The sequence below is a fragment of the Melanaphis sacchari genome, unplaced genomic scaffold (assembly GCF_002803265.2).
Source record: "Melanaphis sacchari strain LSU unplaced genomic scaffold, SCAv2.0 Contig23_pilon_pilon, whole genome shotgun sequence".
In the NCBI taxonomy this organism is placed as follows: Eukaryota; Metazoa; Arthropoda; class Insecta; order Hemiptera; family Aphididae; genus Melanaphis; species Melanaphis sacchari.
This window is the reverse complement of record NW_020271114.1, coordinates 845882-864250: the sequence shown is the minus strand read 5'-3', so window position 1 is coordinate 864250 and position 18369 is coordinate 845882. Positions and strand designations below refer to the sequence as shown.

General features: G+C 24.7%; 1 protein-coding gene across 1 annotated transcript in view; it reads left to right on the top strand.

Annotated features, from left to right (window-relative positions):
* Nucleotides 1-18369, top strand: part of LOC112594713 — a 301926-nt gene that overhangs the window by 99079 nt on the left and 184478 nt on the right. The window contains exon 4 of the mRNA XM_025339666.1: nucleotides 18115-18151. The gene's annotated coding sequence lies outside the window, so the exon portion shown is untranslated. The remainder of the gene's footprint in view (nucleotides 1-18114; nucleotides 18152-18369) is intronic.

Here is an 18369-nt window from a genome sequence, read left to right as displayed (position 1 = left end):
TGCAGACATCACAATTGAATTTTACGACAAGCTTGTTGAAAAACGTTCTTTATTCCTATTAAACGTATAAAATCTTTAATATACAAATAACTTAATTATATTATTTTTAATCAAAAATGTAAATAGTTGACATTTTTTTTTTTTTTTTTTTTATAGTTAAGTATTAAGTAGACGAGTAGTACAATACACTTTCACACAAAACGTTCAATTACATTTAAATTGCTTTTACTAATTTATCGTATTGTTAAGTCAAAATAAATTGTCGTGTAGTTTGTATACAGTACACTATTAGGTACATATTATATTCGTTGTAGAAATATTAAAAAAAAAAAAAAAAAAAAAAAAAGAAGTGCTAGAATAATTATATTATTGTCTTGTTCAGTGATATTAGACATCGAATATCAAACAGTACGTCGCCTAATTTATAAGTTGCATGATTATTATTTTTAAATTTCTTAACTAACTATTTCGGACATAATTAAGTTTCCATGCAATTGGTTTTAAAATAATCAACATTTTTTTTGCAATATATATGCGTGTATTTTATGTGCATTGAATAGATGGATAGTAATGAATTAATTAAATAATAACATGTTAATTACATCAGGGTTACTTTATTATGTGACACTATATATACTACTATAGTATTATAAACCAATTTAATATTATACAACGTTTTATTTTACTTATTTATCAATTTGAAAAAAAGGTATTTTTATATATTTTAAACTTACTTTAGAAATGTATAGCTAATAATTTTGTTCAAAAATGGATATACATCAAAGCATCGATGGGAAACTATAATTAAATTGTATGTCTTTCATATTACCCTGATTATTATTATTATTAACAAGAAAATCTATATGTTTATTAAAAAAAAAAAGTTGGTGGTTTTCTTTTTTTTTAAATATTGAACAAAGTTCTATACAGTGTATATTGTAATCATATTATATTATATCTAAGTATAAACTATAAACACTAACAATTTTTTAAATATTATTTTATCAAACTAATGTCAATGTTGTAGCTACAGATAAATAGTCACAAAATGCTAACAACGATTCGTTCGAACTTTATTCGAATTCAGGACAATATATAATTCAATGATTTAATAATGACCATATAAAGCCCTGTAGTTAAATTGTAGTACAAATATTATGCACTAATGAATCAACATCGAATACAAAAGGCAAATTTATATCATAATCTATACAATTCGAAGTAGGTACAGAAATGCATTAACGTCATTTAAAAGCTTTGTATCAAAAACAGTTTGAATGTTATGATACTAATATATCATGTTTAATAGTTAATATAGCCGATAAATTGGTTTTATTATTATTTCGACATTTTGAATAAGTTTTTGGTTTTACCTTTGCAGTTATTTTAATCTCCATACCTTCGAAGCTGCTAATTTAGCTACATGTCGTGGCTATTTAAAATAATTATTTTAACAGTAAAAGGACATTATATTAATTATTTCAAATTTTATTAATTTGATGGATATATTTCTTTTGATAAATATAAAATTAATTACAAGTATACGTTTTATAATTAACAAATTAATAAATTGCCCTAATTTGTTTTTTTCTTAATTATTAGTTTGTCGATAACACACACAATATATTATATATTTAAACATAATTAACTGTTGTACCTTATACTGAAATCGGATCATATTTATAAGATTTTAAATGATAACTACCTGGGCAGAATAACTTACAGAATAATAGCCAAATGTTTTAGAAATTTCTATTTAATATCAACACCATGACATGTGTGTGGAAATATTTAGAAAAATCACAAAATGAACGCTATAATCAAAAGTATGTAATAAACGTTCTTCTAGTAATACTAATTAAAGTTAATGGAAAAAAAAATAATGATAATAATATTAATATAATCTGGTAAAAATTTAACATTGAAAGAAAAAAAATTGCTCTTACTTAATTAGCAATAAAAATATTTTTTACTTAAGATTTCATGGATAATGTTAAAAAATTATATTTTTATAGTAGATTTTATTTAAAAACAGGCGCTTTAAGATTAATTTTCAGAACAATATTTAAGAAATATTACATATTATATAAATAAAAAATATTATATAGACTACATATTGCGTATGTGGGTAAGTCACATTGAAACAAATATAAATTCGTAAAATTATAGAATTTGTAGGTTATATTGTTATCACATTAACTACGTTTCCTGTTAAAACTCAAACTTGTATTGGAAATAATATATTAACTATCACGCCGTTAGCTAATAGTTACATTTAGTATATGATTTTGAGGGTGCTTCAAGTAACTAAAATATAAAAATAAAATAGTTCTTTCAATCAATATCTCTAAGAACAATTATAGTCTATAACCAACGGCAATCTAACCCTCCATAAAGACTCTTGAATATAATGACCATCCCCAAATAAGCTTCTAAAATAAAACTAATTTTTTATTAAAACCATCAGATTTCCAATCAATCTAATCTTTCTTGATCTAATAAATAACACCCGTCGTTAAAGATAAAAATTATTCAAATTATGCAACATCTAGCTTAATTATTTTAATATAAAAATACCACGATAATAGTAATTTAGAATTATAATAATATAATATATAAGACAATTTAAATTTGAATTAATATTTGTATTTTTATTATTAAACATATACTTTTGCGCTGAGTAAAATCAATCGATATTTTCTTTAATTATTTCACTTAATGTTATCTTAACGACTTTGGTTTCATAAAATTTATTTATTGTATAATATTCTAGTATTAATCGACAATATTTTTAATTATAAGAAAATAGTAGAAGAGTAGTACGTTTTGAAGTTTTATCATTTAGTATATTTCTACAACAAATTTCAATATTATATTTATACAATTAACGCATACGTCTTTTGGGATTCCATATTAAAGCTCATTATTATTTGATTATTCTATTAACATGTGGGTATCTATTGTTAAATTTCGATAATTAAATGTCCTTGTCGTTTAGTAGCGATATTTGTCAGATTTTTTAATAAATGTTTTACAACATTATAAAATTGAACAACATAGTTTTTATATACATCACTCAATATGGTGCAAAGCTGGTTGAAAATCGTGTGACAAAGAAGCATTTTGCATGCTGTATTTGCAAAGAATACAAAACTATTGAATTGTTATTTTAAGAGTATAAACTTTAATATTTTATATTTTCTAATTATAAAAATTAAATTTTCTTACTACTTCACCGAATAAAACTATACGAGTAATAAATATTAATTATTACTATTTTAATTGAAATAGTATGTATTATAACATTGTTAATGTAAATATAATAACTATAGAGTCTAAATAGAAGTAGATATATAGTAATAAAGGTAAATAATTTTCCGGTATTTAGAAAAATTACACAGTAACATGTGTTTTATTTTAGATTTGAAATGAAACTATCAATGAATTGAACTATATGGTATGCAACGTTGTGTTAAAAAAAAAAAAAAATTGTTTGTGTTTGGTAAAATTATTTTTAACGGTACAATAAAATAATATTCAATTTTGAGAGTAGTTTTTGGAAAATAATAGGATATAGTTGATATTCATAAGGTAAAAAGTAAATATTTCGTACTAATTTTTCAAAATAATTTGAAAAAATAAGTATTATAAAAAAATATAACAAAGGAATAAATATTATTTTATGTACTTAAAATTTTTTCGTTGTTATAAGTATTTTATTATTTACTATGGGATATTCAAAACATTTAGATTAATTTTAAAGTATAAGTAAAAATAACTACAAAAAATACGCTCTACGGCACCTAGTCGAAAAATAAATTTTAAAACCAATATATAATATAAAACTGTATAATAAAAATATAACCTCAAATATGTAATTAGACAGGGTCGTCTCTGCGCTCAAAATCGGTTTTTGATATATTAATATTTATTTACCATTAAATTTAAATTTAAAATATCTATCTTAAGCAATTTATTCCTTAATCATTAAGTATACTTGAAACCCATAATACAATAGATACTATTTATTGCTACTAAATAGCGAATTTTCAGTGCTTTTTTTTTTTAACTTAACTAGATTTTATTGGCAATTCAAGTACAGACTTATGAACATGACACGACATGTCACACGATATTGTGTATACATTATTAATTTCTATTTGATTAGAAGCGATATTCAACTTTTAGGTATTTTAATTAGTTTGAATTATGTACATATTACATTATTAGCACTATAATATATATATATATAAAGGACCTAGCTAGCATGAAATTTAATAAACATTTTGTAGAGTAAATCAAATTTCTTGACTGAATGAACCAATTACAAATTACATAATTACTATCTCAATTAAGTTTATATACTATATACATTATATATCCTCTATAAATCTTTATAATTTATTCTGATCAAAATATACGTTTATGGACTGAAATAGCGTAATTATTTATAATGCAAATTAATATCTATTGATTAATCGACTAATACAATGTATATTAAATAAAGTACTAGTCGATGTTAAAAATGTTTATACAATATTGCATTCATTGACATGTATATTTATTTAAGAAATGTATTGCCACTAAAACATGATAGTAGTTTGTATGTTAAGTACGAGTACACATTAAAAATACTATCTATACAATTTCAATCACAAAATTATGGATAACGGTTAAAAATATCATAAAAGATATATTCATTTTTAGTGCATAGAATATTTGCAAATAAAACTTCATAATATACATTATTAATTTACAATTTTTATAATTATATAACTAGAATATTGATATTGGATAACTTATGAAGCTACATGTTTTGAAATTATGTTAAAAATGTGCACATAAAATAACAACGATCAATAGTATTTACATAAATTATATATAACGTATCGTTTTTTTTTTTTTTTTATTTATTTATTATATTATGTTTTAGTACGAAATTGATTTTTGTGTTTCAAAAGGTATTTTTATTATTATTATGCAACGTTTGCAACTCTTGTAGTTTACGTTGTGTTTTACAAATATGGATTGAGTTAAAGGTTAAAATAAAATACATTAATTTATGAGTTGAAATGTTTTTTTTTTAGAAATTAATGTAAATCTACGTATAATAATTATGAAATTATAAATGTTTTAAAAAATAATAATTGATCATAAAAATATACACAATTAACAGTAAATAATATTTATATTTTATACTTCATTGTAATAATATATCTAATTTACTCGTAATTAAATTAAATAGGTTAAATAACTATTAATTTTTTATCTTTAAATTTCGTGTAGAACTATTTTTTATATTTTATAATTTCACAATTTAAATCTCAAATAATTCATACTTTAAATAAATATTAGTTGCATAGTCACATTTAACACTTAGTATTATTTTATTCTTTTAGTGCAATTTATTCAAACATAATATAATTTTTCTTATTATTAAATTGTTTTAGTAAACATTTATTTTGTAGTTTTAATTATTAATAAATATTTTATTTTATAAAATAAAAATGATAAAACGATAAAATCACATATTGTAATAATTATTGTGTATTACTATATACATCATATATTTTTAATAAATTTTTTTTTTTTTGTAAATGTTAAATCGTTTTATCGAATTATGTGATGATTCATGGTTGAAGTTTTCGGTCTTATACAAGAATAAGTAATAACATAACAACCCTGAAGCATTAGCGAAACGAGATGTACACCAAACACTCGTTAACTGCATATTCTACAAATATTATTGTTATGAACAATATGTTTTTGAGATATTATTATTATTGGGATCATATGGCAGATCAAAAACTTTGAAACTTTTATTTTATATAAATGCGATTTGATCTCTGACATTGGTATGGAAATAATAATTCGATTACATTTTTTTTTACACATCAACAGAATATGCAGTTATTCCTTTTTTTCGAGCTGAGTCTTCAATATCGCGTATGTATGTCTCTATATACTACGTAGCGCGTAGTATATAGATGGGCGCAGAGTCACTGCGGATTTTCGTCCTATATTTTTTTTGACATATACCATTATAAAACGTTCAAATGTCTTTGTGGCTCATACCGATTATTCGGTATACTCATATAATATAAAGTCGACGAAATATATTGCGTTGTGCTATTCGAATATAAGCAAATAAATCTATGTATTTGATTTAACACGCACGTGCATTGAGCATCCCGATAGTTGTTTTACTTTGCCGTTTCTGACGTCGACAATAAACCAAATGCGAATATTATTTTCCAATGAGACGATAAATCAAGCATCAAATATTTTCAAAAATAACACAAACACCTACTAAATGTATAACAAAAGCAAAATTTGTGGCTTACTAGATTAAATTGTTTGTAAAAACAGTTGAATACAATAAATAATAATAATGATAAAAAATAAAATTAAATGATGTATGAACAGAAAACTTTCACTTAAATTAAATCATATAAAGTTGTTATTTGTGAATTTGTGACTAATTGAACAAATTTTAGTATCAAATGTATAAATTTATTTTAGATACCGATAATTAAATAAATCAAATTTCTATATCAACAAAAAATTTATCATTACACAACCACAGAGTAGTTGTAATATGTAGGTTATAACTTATATATATATATATATATATATATATATAAATAAATATACATTATTTACAATAACTCTAACATAAATATTATTATAAGTGTCTGTTCATTATGCTACAAACAATATTTTAAAATGCCTCCTGTAATGCATCAAAATGCAATATTCACATAAAATTGTTTGGCAGCTAAATTTGTTCTTCTTTTGTTCCCTCGATTTTCAGTTTATCAAGTGCGTTCTGGTATTCTATTACGAGTGAATACAGTTTAGACTATAGACGAATTTAGGGCGATCAATTTATATGTCAAGTGTAATTATACGAGGACCTATATAATTAATTTTACTGTCTGGTTAAATTGATAATATGTTTTATTAATCGACCTTACAACTGAATATACACGAAAAAATGACTTAATCTCATAGTACATAACATAATATACTACAATAATCTAATTTAGCGGTTTTAAAATTGCCAAATTTAAGTTTCGTGTAAAAATATATCGGTTTTGTTTATTAATTTAATTCTACTACATTATAGGCGATATAATTGGAATTAATGTGCAAGTGTCCATTTATCGTGTTTCTTTAAAAATATAGTATATAAATTCTTAATAAAAATGTAGATGGTGTATATTTTTATGTTAGAATCTGAAATAAATTTTGTATTTTACAAATATCTATAACAGCTGGATTTTTCCTCATTCGTTTGCGATGATCTCTAGTTAAATAATAATGTTAACTATTAACTATTTTAATTCATACTCAATTTTTTTTTCCTTAGGTACACGTTATATAAAAACGTTTGTTTTTTGAGAATCACTATACCTATATTTAATATTATTATATATTGGCGTGAATATCATAATATCATCGTGACAGAAAAGAAATACACTATATTTTTATTTTTCTTCTTTTTTTTTTTTCATAAATGATAGTTGCCTAGACGTTTTGCGTTTTACAAGTATAAAAGACAAAATCCCTATAGATCAAATTAAACAAAAGTTCTCAACTGACGCTATCAGAGTGTGCCATATAATAACGACAGCTTTATGGCACAGAGGGTTGTTGGTCGAGGGTCATATAGCCTATGTTTACCTTATCGATATTTGCCGCAAAATAAAATAGCCACTAAATATTATATTTATATAGCTTTACCGAGTGATTCATTTAACGTGATACATCCATTCTATTATTAAATAATTGTGATTTTGAAATAAAACAAGATCTTACTCAATATCATATACATTAATAATTTTTTGAATTGCAAATCATAATTTTTTTCATACTCCATAAAGCGTCATTTTATATACCTAGGTAGTTTACTGAATATTTTTATAAATAGCTATGTCTCAAATAAATGTACAGCAAATTTATTCATTTATTTTTTAATTAAAAACGTTTGAATTTCTGTAGCATAAGAAGAGTAAAATTATTATCCTGGGACATTGTGTTAAATACTATGTCGCACAATCACTTAAACTTTAATTATAAATCTTTAAATTAATAAAAAAAAAAAAAAACTATTAGTTAAATATTTGTTATTAAAACGCTAATTGTTTTTTTAAAAGTATACTTCTTAGGAATATTAAATTCAAAATATAAATATGAATATTTGTAGTGGAAATGAAATTAATAAAATAAAATAATACAGACTATGAATAATAATTATAGATTAAATTAATTGCTAAAAAATATTATATTATTGTTTTATAAGTATTTGCCTAGACAACTAGGCTTAATAATATGTAAACATTTTTATTTTTACTTTTCAAAACTATGAAAATCGAAAACTAAGATATTGATTAAGCGGATTAAACGGTTCACTTTATACATTGTAGAGTAGTAATAATAATAAAAATATACCTAGTGGCTAGTACATTATATACTACCATAGGTAATAATCGGCGAAATTGTTGTTTTCTTCAGTTCCGTTTCAATAAACTGCACGTATTCCGGTACTTTCGTCCCAATACGGCAATACTTGATGCACGCACAAATACATACACACTTAAACATACATATAAGTACATGTAATATTATCAACAGAAAAAGTATTTAAATGTATGTTCAGTTTATTAAATCTATAATCGTGATACTAGCGTAAATTTAATACGTGTCTATATACTATCACATACTTTGTGATATGATGTAATATTGTGTGATAGATTGGTTTTAAAATACTACAGTATAGCAAACAATAATAATACAGTCTATTGGTACGTTTACACGTAGGTATTATAATGTTATGGAATACAAAATATACACATAACAATAATCGATGAAGCATAATATTTACCGTCACCAGTCCTTGGCGATGCGTTCATCTCATTAAAATATTCTTAATGACAAAACAATATTAATATATTATATAAACAATATAGACATAAAAACAATTAAAAAAGTTTACTACACTTTTATTGTACCGTTCGTTGAAACCCAATTATTATGTGAAGTTATCTAATATTGTAATTTAACATGACAATTTTTTCTATGACATAATATTCAATTACGTGGAATCAAAAACAAAAAAAAAACTTTAATTTTAACTCTGAAGTTTGTTATACGTTGTCGTATACACTTGCAGTGGTTTAATGAACGTTCTTTAAGTACAACAAAAAAATAAAATTTGTAAGTCTTTTCAAAAAAAAAAAAAAAGTTTTCCATCTGAACAATTTACACTCAGTATGAGTACTAATTAATAACTAAACTTTGTTTGAAAATAGCATTTGTCAATTGAATAATTACCATTTCCCGGAAACATACGCAGAATTGTATTTTTGTTTATATTCAAATTACTAGTGTTTAAGCGGGCTTAGATCTTTTAAGAGTAGTATAAATATTACTGATATATACGCTATATATATTATCAAATACTTTGATAATTTTATTGAAATTTTACGATTTTTACATGACATCTTAACGTTTTCACTTGTCATGAGTTTGTTTGAAAATACAAGAAGAACATTTTTGTGATATTTTTGTTTAGCAGATTTTAATCGTTATACTTACAACAACGCTGTATATAGTTCGTAAAACTATATCGTCATTTAATTGAATAATTTTATTTCTCGCTTAAAGATACGATAATATCGTGTTATTATTTTATAATGTGTAACGAAATCAAAACAAACATCACTCCTTTAATTATATCACATTCAGCAAAAATATAACATAATATATGAGAATAGGAATGGGAGTATTATATTATGTGTAATAGACACGGTAAAAATGCTAATGGTTAAAATTAATTTTGTGTACGCTCTAAATGTATTATGCAATAAATTTAATTTATAAGTCGTAAGGTTCGGTGTGGTACATGATTCACGTGAAAAGTATCTTCTTATTTTAACTCAACTACCGAAAAATTGTAACTACAATAATTTAAAATTCTACTGATAACACGCTAGTTTAGATTATAATATTATTATGTATCTGATTTAAATCGCGACAAACCTAACCTCAATGTTTGTGTGCGTAGTTGATATGATGTGTTTTATCATTTTTTTAATACGCATGTTTAATTTATCAGTTATTCTCATGAGTTCTATTTTTTTTGAAGTCACTGTTTCAATTTCACAAAAAACATCTCAATTCTTGGTTACATTAAGTTATGCATGTGATACTAAAAGTTCGTGTCTATATTCCATCTAGCATTAAGTTTATATGTACTTGTTTTTGGCGTGAAATAGTTAACATGAATTTCTTTTTCTCTGCTTTTTATATCTATTTTATATCTTTATTTATATATATTAAATTTATCTCACCAGTTGTGAAACGGATATTTGATTAATACTGTTCAGGTTCTTTATTTTTTTGTCTCCTTTTCTGCTCACGTTTACTAGTTTTAGGCAATTCCTTGGCAAATAATTCGCGGTGTTCTTAACATTGTTTTTTATCGGTTCAGATCGTTTGCTGTGAAAACATGATATCGTGCATGAATTTAGTTTTATGTGGTTAGCGGAGCTCACTTGTTGTGTAAGATCATACCTTTGTTCCTTTTTATTGCAATTAAACCAAATTATGTTACTACGTATCTCAGAACCGTGTAACACTACAGCCGTAACTTACAGGTTCATTGTGCACCACATAATAATGGCTTACGGGTTAATATTGGATTTTATATGCATTATTGTTATAACCATAGAGATTTATATATATATATAGTAAAACCTCGATAGTCTGGACAAATTTAGACTAAGCATCGTTCAGATTACCGATCCGTCCGGAATACCAAGGGTTTTCAAGATTACCCACTCAAATGACTAAGATTTTTATTTTTAATCCCAGCACTTTTATATTTATTGAACTTAAAATTAAAAAAATGATAAATAACTTAAACATAATAAATTACAAAAAAAAAAAAAATGTGATAATAAAACTTAGATATAATAGTCAGTTATTTTTTTTCTAAAAAACTCCGAGCAAACTATAAATGTATTTATGTACAAATGGACTTATGCAACTTGGATTATCACGTTCACCGAATTTTAAGAGATCCGGTTTATCAAAGCTCTACTGTATATACCTTTTTTGTTGTTAACACTGACAAGATAATTAATTTTTCTAATATCTATATACTATTTATTTACCATTTGTGTGATTTTTTTTATATGATTTTATAATTTTACAGTTTACTAATATAAAATTATTTGTTATAGTCTTTTGAAGTCATCCAATACATTATATTAATATTATATAAAGAGCAAGCCCCCTCATTAAGTAACAATTTATAGAAACAGCATTTTTACAACTTATAGCTTTTTTCACACAAAACAACGTGTTTACACAAGAATGTAAATAATTTACCATTAAACTACTTTATTCAATTATGCTACTATGAAGTAAGGTTCCTTTTAACAAATACCAATTCAAATATTTTTTTTTTAATATCACTTGCAACTTTTTACGGTTCTTAATTGTATTTAGTTTTATTTTTATTTTTTTCTTAATTGTATCGTTTTCCCTTTGATCAATACATTACATTATTTAAATTTACATAATCTGCCATCGAATAAAATAAGCTATACTAATGGAAATATATTATAATTATATTAAATTTCAATTTAATTGTATACATTTCAATTTAAAATATTAACTTTATAATTAGTATTAATTGATGAATTATGTTCATAAAAAAAAAATATATATATATATATATATATATATATAAATCTCAAATATTTATTTGCTTTTTTTTTTAAATGATACTTATTTATACAAAATGTATGATCATATATGAGTATTAATAATTTTGTTGATTTTAATTTTGTTCTTCAAAATATTAACAAGAGTTAATACTATTTATTACGAATGAATAATTTACATACATTTTTTTTGGGATAAGTTTTAAAATTAATTTTACGCGAGTTTCAAATATGTGCCAGTACCTATATATTATATTTGCAATATATATATATATATATTTTTTTTTTTCATAGTCTTGATAATTATTTTTACCAGGTTTTTAATCTTATAATCAAGTACTCGTTTAAAACGCAGAACTCGTTCTCGACCAGTGATATAAATTTATAAATTCGTACGTGTTAAAATGACTCCTCGGGGTGATTTCCTCCGAAAGTGCATTATAATTGCCACCGAGGGATTGAGAAGTAGAGAAAATCCCGTGATGATAACGCAACTCTGCGGGGGTTATAAAAATTGTTGCCCGAGGTTTATCTGACAATCATTTCAATTTGCCCTCATAACAGAGCTTTTAAAACCAGAAGAGATTTCATCCCTCTCACGTCCAAACAATATTTCCAGAATTTCCTCCCTCCGTACCGTCCATATATATATATATAGGCATATTATAAGCATATATATACAAACACGTCCGGTGTGTACTGTAATTTAAGTTCTAGTGAAAAAAAAAAAAAGAAACTCATTTCTATATCTTCCATCTCCTCGTGGACGGACGGCAGTCTTAAAACTTTACCAGAAAAAAAAAAAAAAAAACTATGAAACCTATTTGTCCTCTAACACGTGTACAACTATAGTCAAGTTATGATTTTCTCTCACTCACTTTTATTTATAGCGTTTTATTTCTAGTCACGTAATTCACGTGCACAACGCACATGATTACAATGACCTACTGCCGCCTGAAAATCTACAAGAAAGTTGAGGTGACACTTCCCTCTCTTCACCCAAAAACCCCGCAGACAAATAATAATAACAACTCGTTGTGAATCTTATAAAAATGACCTTTGAGTCGGGAGGGTAAAATAAATCGACACACTTTCACCTCTTGTGAAATTGCAACCAATTATGACCATCATTTCTCATCTTTGTTCGTATAAAAACAAATGGGTACGAGTTTGTCGGATTGAGGCTATACGGTGTAGCAGTTTTTTTTCAATTTTTTTCATTTTATACTTTTTCTTTCTCAGTTACCGTGTAATTGGATATTTTGAATTCAATTTTAAACTAGGAAAAGTAATATTTATGTGTCAAAATTTTTAAAATATTATTAAAAATTTAATAACACTATGTATATATATATATGCATATTGCATATTTATACATTGTTATAATATGTACATTGTATACGAACTAATTATATTTGTCTATTTATTGAGATACCAAACACTGAAGTCTTCGGATTGTAATGAGTTATTTTATTACTTATTATGTTTTCTTATTACTACATTTACCTACTGTAGTCATTTTATGGTTTCATAATAATAGTATACATTTATTTTCATTAGTTCAGCTTTATGTTACCTATTGAAAAACAAATAAACAAACAAACTATTAAATATCCAATTTGGATTAATTTTGACAAAAATATTAGATTTGATTTATTTCTTCATTTTCAATAATCTATTATTACAAGGTACACCACATACATAGGATCTTTTTGTTTGTTTTATTTTACTTATAATATTATACTTTAATGAATGTGATCATGATAACATTTTTAAACAATGTTAATAATTTAATTAATATTCTGAATATTTAATTTAAAACATGAATTTATATCCATAGAAAATCTATAATATATAGCATATTTTTTACAACAATCTCTTAAATTAAATTGTATTTAATTTATTAGACATTAGCCATTTTCGTATACATAATATGTTATCACAAAATATAATTATCTATTTTTTTTTTTTTACAAATTATAAAATAAAATTTTGTTTTAATCTTTATATAAAATTGTTTAGTAAAATTAATGTTTTTAAATATATGTGTATTAAGTAATAATAAATATAAAGTTATACAATAAATATATTTTATCAAAGAATAAGAAAAAAAATGATACGAGACTTATATAAACAGGGAGGAATTATGAAGTTATAGGATATTTTTCAGTGTGAATAAATTGTAGTAAATATATATTTAATGATTTTAAACATTATTGCAATCAGAATGATTAAAAATTGAAAAAAAATACATAATATGAACTACCAATAGTAAAAATCCGATAATCAGTTTTTAAGAAAACGAAAAAAATATAAGATAGTAGGTAATCATTTGTATAATAATTTGTTATTTCTATCGTTTGAGACACTTTTTAATTTATATGAGTTTTCATCATAACCTTATTGTTTTTAACTATCACTATTTATTCTAATATATTATATCATATCATAATATTCGATATTAGTATAATAAGTATAATACATATAAAAAGATCGCTTTAAAAACTGAACAGGTAGCGTTTTGGGTGTATCTTGTTTCATCACTCAATTTTCTCCGTACAGCATTTGTGATATAGAAATTATGGTTACAACTTGTTTCGTGGTATACATAGTGCCGAATTTAGAACAGGTGCTGCCCTAGGTCCTTTTAAATATACCACCTCAACCCCAAGAAAAAAAAATGTAGTATTTATTTCTCAAATTCATGGATTTACTTCTATGTTCTTTAAATATGTAAATTAAATATTATATAATATTAAATTACGCAGTTATCTAAATACATAAAATATTTATATGATTTTTTTCCATTTCTTACAAAATTTGCCACCCTCAAAAATTTTCCACCTTAGACCCGGGTCTCACAGACCTATGCGTAAATCCAGCCTTAAGTATACACATTTAATTTAAAAAAAAAAAAAAAAAAAATACTGGATGGTAAATAAATATTTAAAAAGTCAACTAGTGACAAAAATATACAAAAATATCCACTTCAATATTCAGTATTATATTATATACCTACACAAATTTCATCAACATATATTTGCATTTAGTGTAGTTTCCTTAATATTGTAAAATTAAATAATATCTTACTGTAATATATTTGAAAAAAAAAACATTATTACTACTTAAAAGAACATTTCAAAGTACATTGGCTTAATATCAAATATAACTGCTGTTTTCAAGTCATAAACATTTCATCATAATGTTGTATTTCCACGACATTTATTTTTTAAATGAGTTAAAACAATATTATATAAAAGGACCACAATAGATTTAAGAATTAACCCATTAAATTAAAATCATTGTAAGGAAAGCTTAGAATATAATTTTTAGTCGCTTACTTTTTAATAATATAACTATACTAGTTAAAAATTATTTAACATTTAGCTACATGCCTTGTTTTTGTACAATTTAATGAGTATATGCGGTCTTTTTTAATTAAATTTTACTCGCATTGTTAATTTAATATCCACTCAAACACGAGCGCAAGCATGTATGTCTTGTGTAGAACATGGTATCGTCATAGTTGTACGTAAAACCATTTAACATCATACAATGTACCGAAGAAAATACGATGAAACATTTTAGTTGTCCTTGCAGTCAATCGCGTGCGAATGGACGAGTGTCGCCGCACACAGTCCTACCGTAGACCCAAAACACGTCGTATACATACGTATTATACGACTACGAAAAGACAATTGAAATCGATAGAGTATTTTTCCTGGTACTCTTATGTTTATTTATTTATGTTGTTATTTTTTTCATCGTTGTTGTTGCTATAATCTATACGTGTCGATGGTAGGCGGGGCAAAGGACTATTATATTATTTCCCTTTGTATATTATATTTTGCAAGGACCGCGGCGTGCTGGAATACACGTTTGATCGTCCTTTGAAGTGAAAATTTATATTTCTGTCGCAATATAGTGTCCGTAGTGACTTAGTATTAGTATACGTACACCAAGTTAGTGGCGGTAGTGGCCGTGGTTGTGTCGACTAAAAGGGAAAAATGCGAACCAACGTTTTGGTATACTCTTGGAGAATTTAAGTCAGAAGTTTTAAAGGGACCACAGACGTAATTTATTACTCTTCGGTTAACTGTGAACTTCTTGTCCCGACCGCCTGACTATCTAAATATAGATCGATTGATCGACCGCTTATCCATCGTTCTCAAATCTTTACACTCTCTCTTTCTATCACACACACACATACATACAACTAAATTCATGTTCGTGGAATACAGATTTGCGTATATATATATATATATATATAAATAAAAATGAATAATTTTCGGGAGGGGCGGAGGCACCGGTCCACTAGATAAAGTATAGGATTTTCAGCGGGTGCCGCCACCGCTGCCGACGAATTCGAAACTCACGAATAAATCACCATGACATTCTCATACGGTCGGTTAAGAGGTGCTGGGTCGAGGGACACGCGTTGTCCCTAATGAAATAAGTTTTCTCCCGTCGTCTCGTTAAATGAACCGGTGGTGAAATAACTCGAGCGCTTAAAATAATTCGTCAACGTACTTACTGATCCCGTCCACACTAACACTCTAACTGAACACCACCGAGATGTTTGTAAAACCACTCTATTATCACTCGTATGCGCCGCAGTAGTTTCTTAAATCGTTACTAGATTAACCAAATAACCCATGTATTTGCACTCACTCTCATGTAATGATAATCACTCATCGACGCATTGAAAAACCTCCCGAGACGCTAATGTAATAAGATATGAGGTTAGTTTTTAACATTATATATGTCACGCGACCTGTTAACCAAATTAAAATCTTTATCATATCGCAGCACCTCTACTGGGAGCCTATACAGTTTATGTTGCAACTGTCATTTTGCTTAATTTTTTTAATCCATAATTTGTTCTTATACTTTTATTATTTTGTAACGGATTGGATAAAAACTTTTAAAAGCAAAAAAAGATTTCGTTGTGAGAATAGTTACGTAACGATAAAAATCAAAACATATTACAACTATATACTCGTTATTTGAAATACAACATTTGCTGACAGAATGAATGATCTTTACTCAAGGTATTAGTTACGTTCTTTTAACTAAACTTACAGTTGAGGGGGATCATAGACTAATTCTAATCTGTGATCTGTGTGCGTATCATCACCCGTATTTATAAGATTTCGTTTAGCTATATGGTAAAAAAGAGATGATGATAAAAATATTATATAATTGAAAACAAAATTATACATAGATATATCAAAATATTTTAAAGTCTAAGACAAAAAAATCTGTATATTTATTTTGATTTGACTGTGAAAACAAACATTATTTATATTATCATTATCGGATTTTACATAATGATAGACCTTATTATATTAAAAAAAAAAAAAAAACATAAAAATATCAAATTTAACTGTAATAATTGTCTTAAATTTTATAATTTTTGTTGTTAAACTTTAAAACCTGTTTCCTAGTTGTTTTGTCTTCAAAACTAAATGATTTTTGAAAAAAGTACTTTGTTTTTTTTTTTTTTTTTTAAAGCTCTGGTAATGGAATTTTTCTTAATAACCATCAGTTATTAAACATTTTTATTCAATATTTTTACCACAGTCAGTTTATTTATATTAGTTTATCATTTGTTTTTAGATTTTATTTTTGGATATTGGTAACATTTTTAATATATAAATATCATATTATATACATAGCTAAAATTAGTTCCATACACTGATACACTAGTATCAAGTGTATATGATATAATTTTTTATTTTATATGTACGTTTCCTAAGACTGTTTAGCAGTTCGTCATTTGGTCAGTCTGATTAACACTGTTCATATAACTATTTTACTTCATAAATTCCCAATGGTTTCTTTTATGTCCAGGCAAATTACATTGTTTAATTATGTTTGGTTATACTTTTGTTATAATAATTATTCCTTCACTTACTTATGTTAACGGAATTTTACGTCTCCGTGTGTGTTCTTTTATTAAGTTTAATGTCAGTCACAACCTATGGATTTTCTTTTTGATTCTTTCTTATAGATTTTAGTTCCAGTTAAATGGTTTTTGCTCGAATAAAGTAAAATAATGTCACTTTAATAGTCGTTATGTATGTACAACAAAAAAACTTTATCCAGTTAATTTTTCATTTATCTTATGTATTTTTTATAGTTATTATGAAAAAGCTACTTACGATAATTTTTTTTTTTTTTTATAAATGTTTTTATTAAATACATTATTATAATATGAAGGAAGTTCATAAAATAATTATTTTATAATGAGTATGAAATTTTAACCTAACATAGATCTAATCATTAATTAAACACTATATAGCTTAAATAACTAAATCCCACAACAGTTAATCTTACATATTATATTTTTAATAAATGCATATATTTTTTTTTACAGATACAAGTACACAACGCAATACGTATTACTCATAAAGGTATGTATTAGTTCTTTATAAGTGTATTATACTTATAATACAAAATGGATTAGGTATACTTTACATCAGTCAATCAAAATAGTAGAAATTGTTAAAATGGACACAAAACCATTAAATACTCAAATATCAAAAATAAAGTCATGTTTAATTAATTGATATTCTTTCTTATAAAATATGTCTAAAGCGACAAAATATGACAATCTTATAATTACTTTTAT